The sequence below is a fragment of the Pollicipes pollicipes genome, unplaced genomic scaffold, assembly GCF_011947565.3.
Source record: "Pollicipes pollicipes isolate AB1234 unplaced genomic scaffold, Ppol_2.1 Scaffold_4740;HRSCAF=5597_pilon_pilon_pilon, whole genome shotgun sequence".
Taxonomy (NCBI): domain Eukaryota; kingdom Metazoa; phylum Arthropoda; class Thecostraca; order Pollicipedomorpha; family Pollicipedidae; genus Pollicipes; species Pollicipes pollicipes.
Window position 1 is genome coordinate 6,919,446 of NW_023596545.1, and position 17,539 is coordinate 6,936,984.

Below are 17,539 nucleotides of genomic sequence, written 5' to 3' on the forward strand. Positions count from 1 at the left end.
GCTTGCTGAAAGCGTGATCAGACCATCGACTGAAGAACAGGCGGTGACGCCGGCTATGCTTTCGGCAGCCAGTGAATGTGAAATACGCCACGAGTCGTCCGCTATTCCGTTTTTCCTGCGACGACATGCAACACATAGGATATCTAGGATGCCCTGTGTCAGCAGGTGAGCTCGTTGAAAGTCGTAGGTCATTAATGCGGTCGCCAATGAGACTAGCGACGCTTTAGCCGTCTTCTACGCTATGTAGTGGCGCAGTGCTATCTGGTCGACATACAACCATATGTCAACTGTAAATGGTCAGTGACCCAGAAATCAATTTATCACGACTTGAATAGGTTATTCCCAGCCAATATTGGACGGGTAGAATGCCTTCCCTTCTTGGGGAGCTGCGGACCCACCTTTGTGGTTCAGTCTCCGGCGCATGAGGCACATGAAAGGTGGTGGGGAGAAAACCTGTCTTACGATTTGGCCCCAACGCCTGACATGACATTCCTTCGCTTAGATATGATAGCAAAAAGAGTCGAGGCGTCGTCTGCACGTGCTCACACCGTCAAGACCCTACAGTTCTCTAATCATTCGATTTGCTACAGAGATATGTGATCGGGCCCACGTACAGTTGTTTGGTTAAACTAGTGTATTGAGTAATCGGCACTGGGGACGCCTCGGTCGGCGAAATTGATGTTTCCGTGCTAAGCGCTGGAGGTGCAGATTGTTACAATCAGCGCAACTGACTGATTGGGCGCGAAGACAGGAACCCGGTTACGAAGACAATCCCCTAATAACTCCCCCTCCCCTCCCTCCCTCAACTGGTAGCGTGCGGGTAAACAGACCATCAGTGACCAGACTTGTGCTCCATTCCACGTGTGAGGAATCTACTCCAACTCTGAATCGAATTATGTGGAGCCAAATCCGAATACGATTCATCACTGTTACGTATTGGAATGGTGCTCCATTACAGGTGGAAGCGAGTGATAGTCAATTGTTCACGTTCCGTCGCAAACAACATGAATTAATTCAAACTCCGATGCAGCGGAACAACCGATGGCGTCGAATCGTATTCGATGCTGACCAAACAAAGCGACTCCGAGATTGCATTCGATTCCATTCAACCACAAGCATGTCGGTGCCTCCCCGGCTTAGGGGAATGGTGTACGGCTCGCGATGCGTAATCTAGAACTGACCAGACCTTGTCACTAAATTGCTAGTTGCATGAAGCCGCAACATTGCAGGTCTTAATCTGATGTCAGTATTCCTTCATGCTGCTAAGTTAGGGTCTACCAGCATTGTTCTGTGTGTGGTCATTCGATCGCGCGCATGGTTACACCACCGCATTCGCATAACAAAAATGTGCAGGAGAGCGGGCACGTGAATGAAATATTACAAAGGGCAGCAGGCTGTCACCACATTATGAACAGCGGAGTAGGCGTGTCGTTCAGTGCGTCAATATAAGGTTTGGAAATGAGGGCCGCTACAAAAATCCACAATGTGAAGCACTGTGGTAAGATTTGTGTTTCCGATAGACTATCACACGATCAACGACAGTCCGTAAAGGCTCGGCCATCCAATGTCAAGTATATTCAAATTCACGAAAAATCGCAGTCAGTGGTTTAAATATTACGCGGCTAGAGTACATGGTTACCTTAAGGTTTAAACGTTTGCTGCACGCTCTGTTTCAGATATGACACAAGAAGTGCATAAATACTCGCGTGCATTCGTTCGAAACAACCTGCCAGTTTAGCCAATCACACATTCATTCCCCGTTTCCCATCGCAGCTTCCTTCTTGCACACCGTCAACGTCACAGGAGTACATCCCCGTTGAGTGCTGCGTTACACAACCCCACACAAAAGCGGCCATCCATGGGCAGCGTCGCGGTGCTCAACCTCACCTCCGGCCAGCGAGCATGCGACTCCAGCGTCTCCAGACACCCCTCTGACCTGTTGCCGCAGGATGGCCGCCCTTCCCAGGCGCCCTCCCAGAGGCGGCCATCCCGGCCCTCGCGCGGCGGCACGCTCGCCCTCAGAAGTTCTCCTTGCGGAACTCGAAGCCGAACTCGTCGCACTTGTGCCGCACGATCCGGGACAGCTGCGGCGGGCCGCAGAAGAAGACCGTCACCTTGCCCTTGCGCTGCTCCTGGATCTGGCGGAACACCTTGTTCCAGTTGGGTCGGCCGGCGATAGTGCGCGTCTTCAGGCCGGTTATCATGTCCCGCTTTTCCTGCCGGCGGGTTTGACGTCACAGGGAGCCGCAGAGCCGGGACGCACCGACGCGCTCGTCTCAGAGCGGCGCAGGAAAACATTTTCCCACAGGACCACGCGAGTGACTGGCGGAAAGAGAGTACGGGACAGAGCACGAGCGGGGAGCGCTCTCGATTCCGGAAGCAGGTGCGGTTTCGCTTGGACTAGTCGGGACATTTCGATGAGCGACACTGCACGGAACAGGCTTCTTTTAACATGGCTGCGAATACTTACTGCAGAAACGGAAGCTCTGTGATGAGCAAAGTCCGTCTTCATTTTTTAAAGGCTTGAGCACGAAGTTCGTACGTAACAGCGAATGAAATAAAGTGTGGTAATCTCTCAGCGAAGCGTCCATTCAGATGGACAGTCAAGACGAACCTTCTCGTGCAGCAGGTCCAGTGCCAGCTGGAGACCCACAGCTTTCATGTCGGTCTTCTGCAGCGCCGATGTGATGTACATGTGCATGTCGAGGAAGCGCTCCAAAACGCTGCCCTGCTCGGCCTGCTCGATCTCCAGTTGAGACAGCAGGTTCACGAACCACTCGAACGAACGCTGGTCGCGGTTGATCCAGAAGAAGTCCACCTGAAGCCGACAGCCGGTCAGGGGACGGCGCCGGCGGCCGGAAATGACCCTGCCCTTCCTCAGGCGAGCACCGCCCGGAAGCAAAAGTCGTTTTAGTTCCCTGGACATGCGCAAATTTTGAGACCACTCCCGGCATGAGTAGGACACGTTGTGGCGAAGTGAGAAGCAGAAGTGAGAGCAAGAGCTGGAGAACTGTGGTCCTCACCAGAGTCCCGCATGATGCTCATCCCGGCACCCCTCAGCGCAGCTGTGCAGCGCCCTCACCCCTCCCCACAGCGATCACCCCTCCCTGATCCGCACCGGCACGGCGCTGTCTGCTCGGGCTGGATCGCCGCCCCCACCAGTCACGCTGTGGCGGGTCCTGACGCCCGCGGTATCATACGGCGCCGCCGCGCGCCGGCCCAGCGTACCTTCTTCAGGTTCATGACGGAGGCTGGCAGCTCGTCCGTCCACTTGTGCTGGCAGCGCTGGGCAGCGGTGACAGTTCTTCCAGTAACGGTGCATGATGGACTGGAGGATCGAGGCGAACGGCGTGACGCCAATGCCCGTGCCGATCAGCACAGCGTGCTGCGCTCGGAAGATGTGGCTGGAAGGCGCCCCGTAAGGACCGTCGAAGTAGATCTGCAGGTCGGGGCGGGAGGGGTGGTCACCCTCACGCCATGACACTGATCAGTGGTCAGTTCCATGGCACTGGTCAGTTCTATGCGATAAGATTTGTCCGCCTCGCGCAGTGCTGGTCAGCGCTATTCGAATGAACGGCGGGGTCATTGTATCGTCCCAGGCCGGTCGTCACCACACGAATGCAGGACGGCTTGTCATGTGGTGGTGGGGGGGGGGGGAGGGGGGGAATGAACGACTCAACCTCTTTCGCCCAATGTACACCAACGACGGGGAAAACATTACCGGGACGGAGGAAGTGGGGGAGTAGAAACGCGCAGAACGGCATATTTGTTCTGTGGAAATTACCCACATGGTTCACCGGACTGGAATCCTTCCAGCGGCTCATCAGCCAGTGTACCTCGCCTCCAGCGGCTCACCGGACAGTGTCCCTCACCTCCAGCGGCTCACCAGACAGAGTCCCTCACCCCCCAGCGGCTCACTGGACAGTGTCCCTCGCCTCCAGTGGCTTACCAGCCAGACAGTGTTTCTCACCTCCAGCGGCCCACCGTACAGTGTCCCTCACCTCCAGCGGCTCACCAGACACTGCCCCGTACCTCCAGCGGCTCACCGGACAGTGTCCCTCACCTCCAGCGGCTCAGCAGCCAGACAGTGTCCCTCACCTCCAGCGGCTCACCGGGCAGAGTCCCTCACCCCCAGCGGTTCACTGGACAGTGTCCCTCACCTCCAGTGGCTCACCGGACACTGTCCTCACCTCCAGCGGCTTGCCGACCGGGTTAGCGCAGCTCTGTCCCGCTAGGCGGCGCCGTTGTCGGCGCGTGCCCCTCCTCCGCCTGGCCGGGGTCGGAGCGGGGCCGCTCGGGCCGCGCCGCCGCTCCCAGGCTATCCAGGGAAGGCGTCTTGAACGCGATGATGGTGGGCTTGCGGCGCATGTAGCGGAAGCTGTGCGCCACCGACTTATTTTGCGGACTCTGCGGCAGGAAGCCAGCGAATCACTGCAGCACCCGGCACAGTAGGGACTCTGTGTGACGGTGGGGACTCTGTGTAGCGGCGGGGACTCTGTGTGACAGTGGGGATTCTGTGTGACGGTGGGGACTATGTGTGGCGGTGGAGACTCTGGTGACGGTGGGGACTCTGTGTGACGGTGGGGACTCTGTGTGACGGTGGGGACCTCTGTGTGGCGGTGAGACGCTGTGTGACGGTGGGGAACTCTGTGTGACGGTGGGGACTCTGTGTGACGGTGGGGACTCTGTGTGACGGTGGAGACTCTGTGTGGCGGTGGAGACTCTGTGTGACCGGTGGGGACTCTGTGTGACGGTGGGGACTCTGTGTGACGGTGGGGACTCTGTGTAACGGTGGGGACTCTGTGTGACGGTGGGGACTCTGTGTGACTGCGGGGATTTTGGGCGACATTGCGGCTGGGAGAGCGCAGAGCGTGTCTTGAGGCCACTGAAATTGGCGCGTAAAGAACTAACAACCAGTGTAAGAAGCACTTACCTTACAAATGTGCCAATAAATCAAATTGTTAAACGGTATAAAAAATACCGGGCATCAGGGAACTGGTGGACTTGATGAGTGATATTTATTGGTAAGAGTGCTGCCTGAATAGGTAAGAGTATAAATATAGCAGTGTAATTTTTTATAACTACGAAAGCAGTTTTCAGGACGCGAGCAACAATGACCATAAACATGTAACACGACGGCCAAGCGTAGAGGTAAAGCCACACATAAGACGACAACATGATGAGTGACATGAACGGCATGACAATTGAGAGCGCGGTAGAAACACCCAGACACGTACAACAAAACCAGCTGAGGCTCGCACGGTTGATAAGGCTGCGTGTTATACATGTTGTGAGCATGACAGTCTAAGGGTAAAAAAAAAACATACAAAGTTACTTTCACTCCGTGAAATTCTGCGCCTTGTTTGGTCATACTACACACGTATGATGGACAGCTGGCACCTCCATTCCGGCTTCTGGATTCGGCAGTTGGTTTCCGAATGTTATCGATGCTTCACATACCGTAAACTAAAATTTGAACTAATTGATTTGTCGAAATAACATACCGTTTTCGTGCAATCCGCATCGTTCCAAGCCAGCGGCTAAGAGTGAGAAATATTTGTGTGACAGTCCGATTAAGTACTTATTTGTTGTTCCGAATGAGCACAGACCATACCAGGTCATGAAGATGGCTCGCCCATACCAGTTCCACGTCATGTCATGGCAGTTGAGATTTCTTTCAAAACGTTTTGTTTCTTTTAAAACAAAGGTAATAAGTGCAAGGAAATTTGGAACAGGTCAATTTACCCGCCTAAAATGCACAGGTTCGCAAGCTATATTTACAACCACTGTAGTGTCCAAATGCCCTCAGCTCTGCATTGAATGAGAAAATTCCGATGACAACGTACGCAGAATAAGCACATTGCCAGCAGGCAACGAAAGCAAATAAGCTTTTGAAGACAAAACCACATTGCACGGCTTCTTGAAGAAGGGCGTACTAACCCAATACGTACCTTAGCCGGGGGTCTCTGTAACGAAATCCAAATGCATGCTGTTAAGTGAGGCAGCACGTGCAGTAACGCAGAACAATGATGTACCAAGCCTGCTTTGATGCATATATATATATATATATATATATATATATATATATATATATATATATATATATATATATATGTATATTTGTATCCCTCTGCTTCGGCTTCGCGTCCAAGAAGCTGAGGTTTAGATGGCGGAAGCCGTGGTACCCCAACCGGCAGAGGCATTCTGTCCGGTTTGTGCTTTCAGAGCAGGCGGAGTATCCATATTACATGACATCTTCAGAATGGTATAACCATTTTACTATCACGTTACACCGCAACAAAACTAGGCCTGATTGTGTGTTTGAGCAAATAATTATTTTAAATGGCCCACGTCGTGGGTGGTCAGATCCTGCACTGCAAATGCACTGCCAGTGCATTGCAGTAAGGATGTATGTATGTACCCAAGTACCTATTCAGCTGTGCCATGCGGGGTGCAGCCAAAATAAGTGTGCCTTGCTTGTCGGGTGTAGCCTGGTGAGCTATGACGTCACATGGGATGTAAAACCAGCGGAGAAAATGTTCCTTAGAGCTGCTCCGCACTGAGGCGGGAGGGTCGGGGTCGTCCCAGCACTAATCAAGTACAGGTCAACACTAGCCAAAACAAGACGCTCGAAGGCGCGCCTGCGCTGATAGGGTCCAGTTTCAATGCAAGCCAAGTTGTCGCCTCTGACCACTTATCCTGACCGCTTACAAGTACTCGAATCTTGGCGCGATTCTTGAGAACGCAATCTTTGCAAAGAAGGCCTGGTGAAGGTAAAGGCCCAGTGAATACTCACGAGATACGGCAGATTAGCCAGCTGATTGTGGGCGTTCTGCATGGTCTTGTCGTCAAACGTTCGCTCCGAGCTGGAGCGAATCTGACCGCGCAGACTGCAAGACGGCTCGAGTTAGCACGCAGCACACGAGAGGTCATGCACCGTCGCTGAAGCCCCGGCCGGCCACAGGACCGCCGTGAGCCGGCGCACTGGGCCAGGGGCGTTACACTGTTCTGGATACTCGCTGAATGGTCAGTGATTGGCAACAGCTGGCCTATTTACTGTTAGTTCGCTTTGACGAATGCCCCTTGTTGTTTGACAAGTTTAGTGCATGTAAGCCGGTCACACGTACATGTGTCCGTCGCTGTAAGGTACTCTCGTGGGTGGTACAGGTTACAATCTGCATACCTCATCCTTTTCAAAGGACAGTACGCTTTTGTAAATCCCATCGTGGTCAAACCACAACCTCGACCTCCAGATACGGTGGGCTCATGCCCGCTTACAAATGTTACATAGAATTCCCGCGTCTCCATGGGTTCGGCCAGTGAAGGAGAAATGCACCCTACAACTTTTGGACAGGAGCAGCAACGTCTCGATTTTCGCAATTCCTCGATTCCCGGCATCGCAATTCCTTCGGCTCCCGACATTCGCCAACGCACAGGAGCAGTTTTTGTCGCTTCTTCACACGGTAGTCCATGTCTGGCAGGGAAATGGTCTTCAGCAGGGGCACCTTCCTGTTGGTGAACGGGTGTCCATTTTCAGGGCCGCCGCAGGCCGCGGCGCGATCACCGCCACCGTCTGAGGGAGGCAGTACGGCACCAGCGGGGTGGGCGGTCAACAAGGCCGAGGCGGCACTGGCAGCGCCAAACGCCACCAAGACAGCGCCAGACGCTGCCAGCAGTTTGGCACAGACGGGCTTTGAGCTTAGTCAACGGTAAACCGACATTTTTGAGCACATTCAGGCCCTGTTGCGAAAGTGACACCGGTCGAATTCCGTTCTGCATTCAGTTCTGATGCTTTGGGTACTACTGCTGTACCGCATCAACTATGCTGGCGTGATAACCATGACGGAAAAAAAGAGTTACGTGCGGCAAACATGCATGCTGATCGCGGTTGACATGCATTTGTCAGCACGAGTGCCGTAAATACTTTAATAATAGCAGGGATATGGACGACGTCTATCCCGAGAACCACTTGCTGATGTTTCGGCAATGGCAATGCAATGGCCAATGCAGCCAAGGGTCGAGTTGGGTAGCGCAAATAAGGTGTAGGAGCTCTGGCATGTTTGACATGTTCCAGCTTACTCTGTTGGTCCTCCTCGTCGATCGGTTCCATCGATACGTCCTGGTTTCCTGTGTACGCCCCGTTCTCAGTCCCGCCGCTAAGGATCTCGGGCGGCTTTGTGCTGAAGCTGATACGCCGGTCTTTGTCGCCGGGCTTAGCAAGCTTCTTCATCGACCTGAAATGTCAACCAACAGCCGTTGCTAGAGGCGGATCCAGTATTGCGTCAAGAGGGGGGGGGGGGGGCACGCAACATTGTGGTCCTTCTCCTAGAAATTGGGGCTGCTCGAAAAAGTCGTCGCATTCCAGACATTAAGTCTCAAAGATTCTTAGCATGCTGTTTTATACGGGAACCTATCTTGCTGTGCACAGTTTTGGAGAACCAGGCGTGTTACGTCCGCACAAACGTGGAGCTTGTCCATTTTCACCAAGTCATGGTGGATCCTGTCATTTTGAGGCTAAGCAATTCGGAAAAAAATCGGGACGAAACAATTAAGTGTGGTGCCAAACATCATCAAAATCAAGCACAGCCTTGATTCCTGTCGTATTTACGGTTAGCCGGTTAGTTGCTGTGTTCAGCTGATGGCTGATGACTAATGCGGAACTTTTGCTTTGTTTGTTATGAAAGAGGCAAAGTATCTTGGCATTCGAAATGCATTAAGAACGTGATAAACAAGTGTAATAAGTGTCTTAAATTCAGTGGCCTACGGAAATGACACATACAACGTCGTCGACACGCAAAATATTGTTTCATATTTGCGCGTAAAAACCATCGGCGCCTATCCGACTGCTGTTCTAAGGGTAAGGCACCGAGGCCAATAGGGACGGAACCTGCTCGTTCGATGGTGTCACGACAGGCAAACAAAGAGGACCCTGTCAACAACTATAGGGTCTTTAGAGCAAGCGAGAAGAGACCAAGACCATCGTGGTGACTCCTGAACGATCGTCAATGCCCCGGCACACTGACATATAGGACCACGGCCGGGGCACAGGGCCCTCTGAACAAAGGGAAATTACTCAAGACCAGTGTACATGATGCGATCAAAGATATGCGGGCAGGTTAACAGGGGGGGGGGGGGGCGCCGATAAGAGAAGGGGGTCCTCCGCAAATAAAATCAAAAGAAAAGAGCCCTAGATGAACGTAAAGGAAACCCGAGGCCAATGTGAAGGGCTCCTGAGTAACTAAGTTCACCCCGGCAAAAGCGTACAGAGCCTTTCGAACGAGTGGGAGGGATTCCTGGAAGGCCTCTGATCGGTCAAGAGTGCCTGGGCATGTTAGCAGATAATACTTCATCAGCAGCTTAGGGCCCCACGAGAGAATTCAAAGACATCAAGGGCCACTTAGAAAGGCCCTTAGCGATTGCATTGACCCGGCAATTAGACATATAGGGCACCGGCAACAGCGTAAAGCCTCAGCGCAGCGTCAAGAGCCTCAGAACTTGTCTCAATCACCACCCTTACAACCAGTGAAGAATAAACTTGGTCTGCTCGCATGTTCTCACTTTCGCTTGCGATTATTCTTGGACGTCTGGAGGCCCAAAGACGTTCAGTTTTGTTGTGTTTTGTGTTAGAAAACTACGTCCGTTCGCCCGGTTATGGAGTGCTTCGGAGCCTTTGGCTGCGCTTGGGGCACTAGGGTAATGATTATGTGGCCCTCACCCTTCTGGATCCGCAACTGTCCAGAGTAGCTTAGTAGATGGGTCCAAAAGTGCGTAGGGTAATCTTTTCAGAGCAGAAGTACCCAAGACACACTATGGAGGGTCCCGGAATGATCGAGTGCGCCCGAGCAGGTTAACAGATAGGCTTTCGTCGAGGGCGTAGGGCGCTAAGCAAGTCACAAACCAATGGAAGCGCCCCTGACCAATGTAGAGGGCCCATGAGTATATCATACGTGTGTCGGTTAACCGAGATCAGCGTGAAGGGCTCTTGAGCAGTCGAGAATACCCCAGCAGGTTAAAATATGCCCCCCCCCCCCGCCAGTAGTGTATAGAACCTTTCGGGCGAATGGAAAGATTTGTGGAAGGCCCATGATTGACAAGAGTGCTCCGGCACCCTACCAGGAATGACCCCAGCAATAGTGCAGGACCCTCCGAACAAGTGCAAAGAAATCCAGGGCAACGTTGAAGGCTCCTTAAGGATGGAATTGACCTTGCAAGTGAACAGATAGTGCCCCCGGAAACGGCGTAGGTCCCCTGCACGGCGAAATGAGCCTTGAAACATCCCAATCAACGCCTTGTCAATCAGTGAAGAAAAGCTTTTGTCTGCCCGTGGGTCCTCCACTTTTGCTAGTGACTGTTCTTGGTCGCGTGAAAGCCTGAAGAAGGTCCAATTTTGCTGCGTTTTGAGTGTAAAAATCTGCGTCTTTTCGGCCCACTATGGCCCCCATGGCATCTCTGAGTCCGCCCCTGAACGCTATAAGCGTCTTCTACTCAGCATACACTTTCTTCAGATCATTTATGACCTGAAAGATACTTTTGCATTTGTGATACTTCGTACAGATCTGGCACTAGGCAGGATATTTTTTAGATTTACGATTGCCGCAAATTTCACAATAAAAAACGTAAAAATATCACCAAAATATAGGGCAACCATTTCTGCACGAATAACTTAAAAGCATTTTCAACATTTTAACCTCACTATATTTGAAGTCTTGCAGAAAATATGTTGCAAACAGCCAAATACTATCTATACATATAAAGCTGTTTGCCGCTATGTTAATATTCTTATCTAGTTGACCTTTAAGACAATGATACAGCTCTAACGTTCAGAGACAACATAAGGAACGACTGAGAAAAGGTGAACCACAGGCTCTCCCCATCCACCGATGCTAATCCATATCCACCGATGCTCTACATATCCACCGATGCTAATCCATATCCACCGATGCTAATCCATATCCACCGATGCTCTCCATATCCACCGATGCTAATCCATATCCACCGATGCTAATCCATATCCACCGATGCTCTCCATATCCACCGATGCTCTCCATATCCACCGATGCTAATCCATATCCACCGACGCTCTCCATATCCACCGATGCTATGCACGCATGCTTACTTCTCGCGTCACAATGCTCGGCTGGCAGAGAGAACAGCATAACTTACTTCTGTATTTTCTGGAGGCTGGACTCCTCCTGTTTGAGCACCTGTTGGCCCTTGTCGGAGTTACAGTCGTCACCGTCCATTATCTCCTCGAGACACTCGATCTTCAGCTGCTCCTCCTCAAAGTAGTCGTACAGACGGTTGGTCCAGCCGCCGGCAGCCCGAATATGCAACCACAGCGTGTCTGCCGATGTTGCGTGGTTATTAATCCACGCAGATGGATATCAACGCGATGATGCACCAATCTCGGTGGTAAAGGCTCGGTCCAGAGACAATTTTTGCGGAGAAAAATAATCCTTTTCGGAGCTCTTGATCTGAAGCGGGGCGCCTTATCCACTGGTTTGGTTATGGATTCGGCGACGCTTATATAAAATATATGTATATTGTTACACATGCCGTGTATCTGGCACTAAGACAAGACAAGTGATTAAAAACATAATTACCGCCGAATGAGCGCCTGGTGGTCCCTGAACACACGTCGCTCAGGCGGGCCTATGTCAGTGCCGTTTATTTCGGCGCCGTTTCCCGCCGTAGGGCCAGCGTACTGTGCTTTAGTTCGGCCCCATCTCCCATCATAGGGCCGGCGTATCGCGTTCTAGTTCAAGTCGGTCCCCCGCCACAGGGCCGGCGTGCCGTACCGTTGTTCAATCCCGTCCCCCCATAGGGCCGGCGTACCGTGCTGCTCCGGCGCGCTACTGATGGTGAACGGATGCCACTCGTACTTGGCGATGACGGGGATGTTGACGAAGATGTAGTCGCCAGGGTGGTAGTCCAGGTTGGCTGGTCGCTTGATCACCTGCAGAGGAATTCAAATCAGAGCCTTCGTGCGAAGTTCGCTTCCGACCGACAGCAAGGGCGTGCGCGGCTGGATAATGCATTTAGAAAAGACGGCAGATCTGCTCAAACATGCGTTCGCCGGTGCTGGGTGATCCAATGTTATTTTTACTTATTTTCTAGCCATCACTCTCCATGTAACATTCATCAAAGCTCACAAATTAAGTGGTAACACTGTTATTATATTTATCACAATTCAAAATTATAATTGATGCAAAAGTGTTACCTATCCGGAAATCCCGACGGACAGCGCAGGTAATCGGATCGAGTTTAGGGTGACGGAGGCATCATCGTCCGGCCCAGCTGCAGGCTGAACCGTAGATAACAGATAACGCCCCTAGTTGACGGTGTTAATCACTATTCACCGTGTGAACGCTTGGAGGAAGTCGGCAGCAAGCAAGGGCGCAGGATTTCATGGAACTTTTGGGCTCCAAGAGGGGGTATACTGAAATTTAGATTCAAGATAAGGTACGGCTCCTCGCTATCCAATGTTGCTTATTACGGGCATACAGAAGGCGCCCGTTGGCCACCACCTCACAGACATCTCAGGTCCGATCCGATCCGACCATATCCGATCTGATCCTCCCCGATCCGATCCGATCCGATCCTACCCGATCCTATCCGATCCGATCCTGCCCGATCCGATCCGATCCTACCCGATCCCATCCTCTCCGATCCGATCTGATCCTACCCGATCCCATCCTCCGATCCGATCCGATTCTATCCTAATCCCGATCTAAATCCGAATTCAAACACGGATCCGAGTCCGATCAGATCAGATCAGATCAGATCAGATCAGATCCGTAAACACCAGATTAGATCAGATAAGATTCAATATGGTCTGATCTGATTCGATTGAATCTGATCCGATCAGATTACATCAGAATAGTTAAAACCAGATCAGATGAGATCAGATCCGATTCAATATGATCTGATCTGATACGATTTGATTTGATCCGATCCGGTCCATCAGCGCAGATCTGAGGTGAGCACGGCACGACCCGCCGCCACACGCACCAGGTGTGTGACCTTGGAGGGCAGCAGGATGCCGGAGCTGATGAACGCTCTGCCGTGACCCATCCGGGTGCGCACGAAACGGACAGCACGCTCCACCACGTATATGACGCCCGGCAGGATCACCCACTTCCAGAAGTTCGGAGCGTGTAGGATCAGCAGGGCGAAGAATGGTACGTAGAGCAGGTGGGTCCAGTAGAACACCTGTCGGACAGTCCGTGCCGGGTCAGCCCACCACGATGCCCTACCAATCTCCAGGGTTGGCGTCGTGAGATTGTTGCTATCTATACAACACGACAAAAACAGGATAAATGGTGTCAGGCACGGAAAATTATGACCATATGTGGTCAATGCTGGAAAAGACGTCAAAGCACATTTATGCTTCAGATAGGCGATAGCGAATATATCCTCAAGTGGTGCACACCTCCTGCTCCAGCTACATAACGCTCTATTTGTTTTTATTTTAATCAGGTGCTGCCCGCACACGTGCAGCATTTATTGAAGTTGGCCTGACCAGTGACTATGCAAGCTGAGGTGTGTGGAGCAGGCCAGCACCGGGATGGATACTCTGCGATGGCAGCCAAGCAAAGGCTAGGGAAGCGCCTCCTTATTCATTAATGATGGATGGCAGGACGAAGGGATCCCGCAGTCATTACTTGGCACCAATGGATGGCAGAACGAAGGGATCCCGTAGTCACTACTTGGTATCAACGGATGACAGGACAAAGGGATCCCGCAGTCACTACTTGGCACCAATGGATGACAGGACAAAGGGATCCCGCAGTCACTACTTGGTACCAATGGATGGCGGCACACAGGGATCCCGCAATTACTACCTGGTACCAATGCCTTTCGACTAGATCACGTATGCTTGACAGCTGAAGAGGATAAGGCACATTATACGCCGGCATAGTAGCGTGTGATAATTAGACAGCACGCAAATTAAGGTACCAGCCGAGGCTGCTCTGGATGTTGAGGTTGAGCGTGCAAGTGCTCCAGCTCGGCAGGGTGCAGCTCAATGCAGGTTACGGCGGTGCGAGCCAGCCGTCCGCAGGCGGCCGCCGCCCACCTCACCTCAAAGTTGCCCCGCTTGCGGACGAACGGCTGCGAACAGATGACCATGACGGCCAGGATCAGCATGAGCGCCACGCCGCTAGGGTTGGCCAGACCCGGCACCAGGCCGAACCGGCGCGGCCGCATGGTCAGCAGCCACTCGGCGTACGTGAAGTTGCCGGAGTTGAGGGCGCTCAGCGGCCCGTCGGGCGGCACCACGTTGAGGGCTGCGGCAGGCGGCCGGGCCTCAGTCGCACGGCACGCACGTCAGGCACACGTCAGCATGACGTGATGTGACGTGGCATTCACATCACTCATCACCGCGTATCCAAAACATGCGGGGGTACGCGTCAACATAACATTATGTGTCATGGCACTGCTGTAACCCATCGCATGTCTAAAGAGAGGATCACATACATCATGTGAAGTCTAAGGGCATATTAATTACATGAAGTTGCGCGGTGAATGCATCATATCACAATGTGCAAGAATTAGACAGTGCAGCGTACAGTCAATATGTGGTTATATGACGCCATAGAAATCCCAGGTCTGAAAAAGAAGTGACCGCGGTAACTTAGCAATGAAACTTCAAAAGTCGTGATAAGGGACAGGAGCTCCGAAAAAGCATCTAGTGACAACAACTCCACATGTTACGCGTCGTATCGACAGACGTTGTTTTACAACACGCGAGCAGCCCGCAACAATAAATGCACAATGCAGATCCAACGTCAATCAGCAGATGTCACAGGCTTCTGCGCGGCTCTCACCAAGGTTGCAGAGGTGCGCAAATGTGTGAACCACGCTGTAGACAAACACGAACATGCCGGCCATCTTGTGGAAGTAGATGTGCTCGTCGAGAGGTAGGAACGACCCCAGGCCGTGCGAGCGCGCGAAGGTGATGACGTTCCGTAGCATCACGGCTATGATGAACGCGCAGGTGAAATTCAGCGTTTGTCCTGCAACCGTGGCAGTCAAGGAAATAGACGCTAAACAGCGACAAACTATGTCCGTGTAGGTTGAAATGGCTATTATGGTATCTATGACTGGCGTCGCGTGTGATTCGTTAGTTTCGTGCATAGATAGAGTACTTGGAGAATGTTTCGGCATAATATACTTTGATTTTCTATGATAAGATGTTACTGCCAGTCCGAACACGCGGATAGATTTGTTACATAGACCATATTTAGGTTCTCATCTGCACGAGAAGCAAATTACTCCAAGAACGAGCTTTATCCATAGGTCATAGCGAAAACAGTTTTAACAGAAATCTGAACGAGATCATGATCGATGCATAGAACTACAAACGTCGTGTTCTATAGGCTGTCAATTGGCCCTTCTCATCAGGATTTGCTGAAAGCTGTTGCAACGTTGAACTACCCATCAAGAAGCAAGCCTTTTGAAAATTGTGCGCTCTGCTAATCAAAAGATGCGTGCCATTTGAAAGTCCGTCGATGGTTGTGTTCTGAACAGACGTAGAGTTATTTGGATGATATTTTCCATTGACTAACGCGAAGTGGAATGGTGTTGCACGCCCTCCAGCCATGTTCGATATTGTTTGACATTGAGATGACAAACAATACAATTTGCTGTTTCAAAAATACGTGCAAATGCTTTAAAGAGTTTCAAGTAACAGTTACCTACGCTTACATTTGAAAGGCCATCAATATACTTTTTGAACATTTTTGATGACCCTCTGAGCCCATGCACAAGAAAAACCGTCAAAATAAAGACAATCCTTCTACGCTTGTTGCCTTCGTAAGGTGTCATGCAATTGGCTCAAATGGCCTGGTTTGGTGAAATTTGTCGTCTTTTCCAGTGCCCAATACATGGTTCGTCAAACATGTGTAAGCCTATTATGCCAGTTGGCCATATTGGAGATACTGAGAGGCAAGATGTTTGCAAACGCGATTCGACGTTGGCTAGCACATCTGTTAATGGATAATAAAAAACAGGAAAAAAATATTTTGAGAATATTAGGCAGGTATTTACATTCAACACGTCTGCCAATCGCCGAGTGCCGAGTTCCGCGCAATGTTCTTCGGGGTCGCTGCACGCCCCGACGCTACCAACAAGGCGTGCCGTGTGCGTGAGATCTGTCGAAGAGAGCAGGCGTCTCTCGCGCTCGGGGCCTGCACTGTACGCAGCGCCCGCCTACCGCCGCCTGAGCCGCCGTCCCACTCACCGCAGGCCCTGGCCAGCACGTAGAAGCCGGGCAGGCCCCTGAACTGAACGCAGCGCGAGACGAACAGGCCTACGTTGACGGCCAGGAAGGCGAAGAGGAAGGCCAGGTACGTGTAGTTGTTCCTGATGTAAGGCAGCGAGAACTGGTAGGGCCTGACGGAGGTGAGCTGGCGCAGGAAGGAGAGTCCACGGCGCGGCTGCGGTGGCACCAGCCAGCGATCGATGCTGTGAACATGCCCGGCGAACACGGTGATTAGCGCTCAACTGCGCTAATCACCAGGTGATGGCATGTACTGGAGATGATGGGGACGGCGAAGCTACGGCGTGAATGGTTCGCCGCAGATGTGGATTGCTACAGCATACGTGGTTTAGATTGTGATGTCTAATTCCTCAAATGTAGCACTGTGATTACAACAGATCCGACACAAGGATAAAATGCGTGGCATAGTGTCACTGAACTAACAATAGACACGCATATTAGGCATGTGTAATCAAACAATACTCGTGAAGCAAGTCGCGTTGTGAGCCGGACTTTCACCGAATCTTAGCTCAGATCAAGACCCATTGTCACTATGACACTTTACGGCGGCGTGCCAAATGACACGGACACTTGAACACGGACACATCGCAACACATGGACGCGCCACCAGAGCGGACCTGACCGCTAACACTGCGAGGGGTTCTGAGTCGACTGGGTCTCAGTGCGCGCATCAAACGCCTGAAAAAGCTCCCAGCCCACAGCAAGGGCGATCAGTGCGCGCATCAAACGCCTAAAAAAGCTCCCCGCCCACAGCAAGCACGACAAACGGCTCTGTGAAGTGCGTAGAAAGTAAAACTCTAACCCGGGCAGGAAGTCAAAATGATGTGCTCCGAGAAAAGGCATGGCTGTATTCGCAAATGGTTATCGAGGATCGCCCTGTCGTCCAGGCTGTCGTCTCACCTGGGAAAAACAGTATTACCCTGCTGTCCTGTCTTACTTCTCTCCTGGTTTGCTCAGTCATACCCTGTCGTCCAGTCTGTCGCCTCTCCAGGTTCACCCCGTCCTACCCTGTTGTCAGTCTGTCGTCTTTCCAGGTTCACCCCGTCTTGCCCTGTCGTTCAGTCTGTCATCTATCCAGGTTCACCCAGTCTTTCTCTGTCGTCAGTCTGCCGTCTCTCCAGGTTCACCTCGTCTTACCCTGTTGTCAGTCTGTCGCCTCTCCAGGTTCACCCAGTCTTACTCTGCTGTCAGTCCGCCGTCTCACCAGGTCCACCCAGACTTACTCTGTCGTGTCAAACTACCTGGACGGTTCACCGT

At 51.9% G+C, this 17,539-nt stretch overlaps 1 pseudogene; it reads right to left on the minus strand.

The window, feature by feature from the left end:
* Window positions 1–1,689: 1,689 nt before the first annotated feature.
* The window catches only part of LOC119098961 (NADPH oxidase 5-like), a 39,346-nt pseudogene continuing 23,496 nt past the window's right edge, over window positions 1,690–17,539 (minus strand).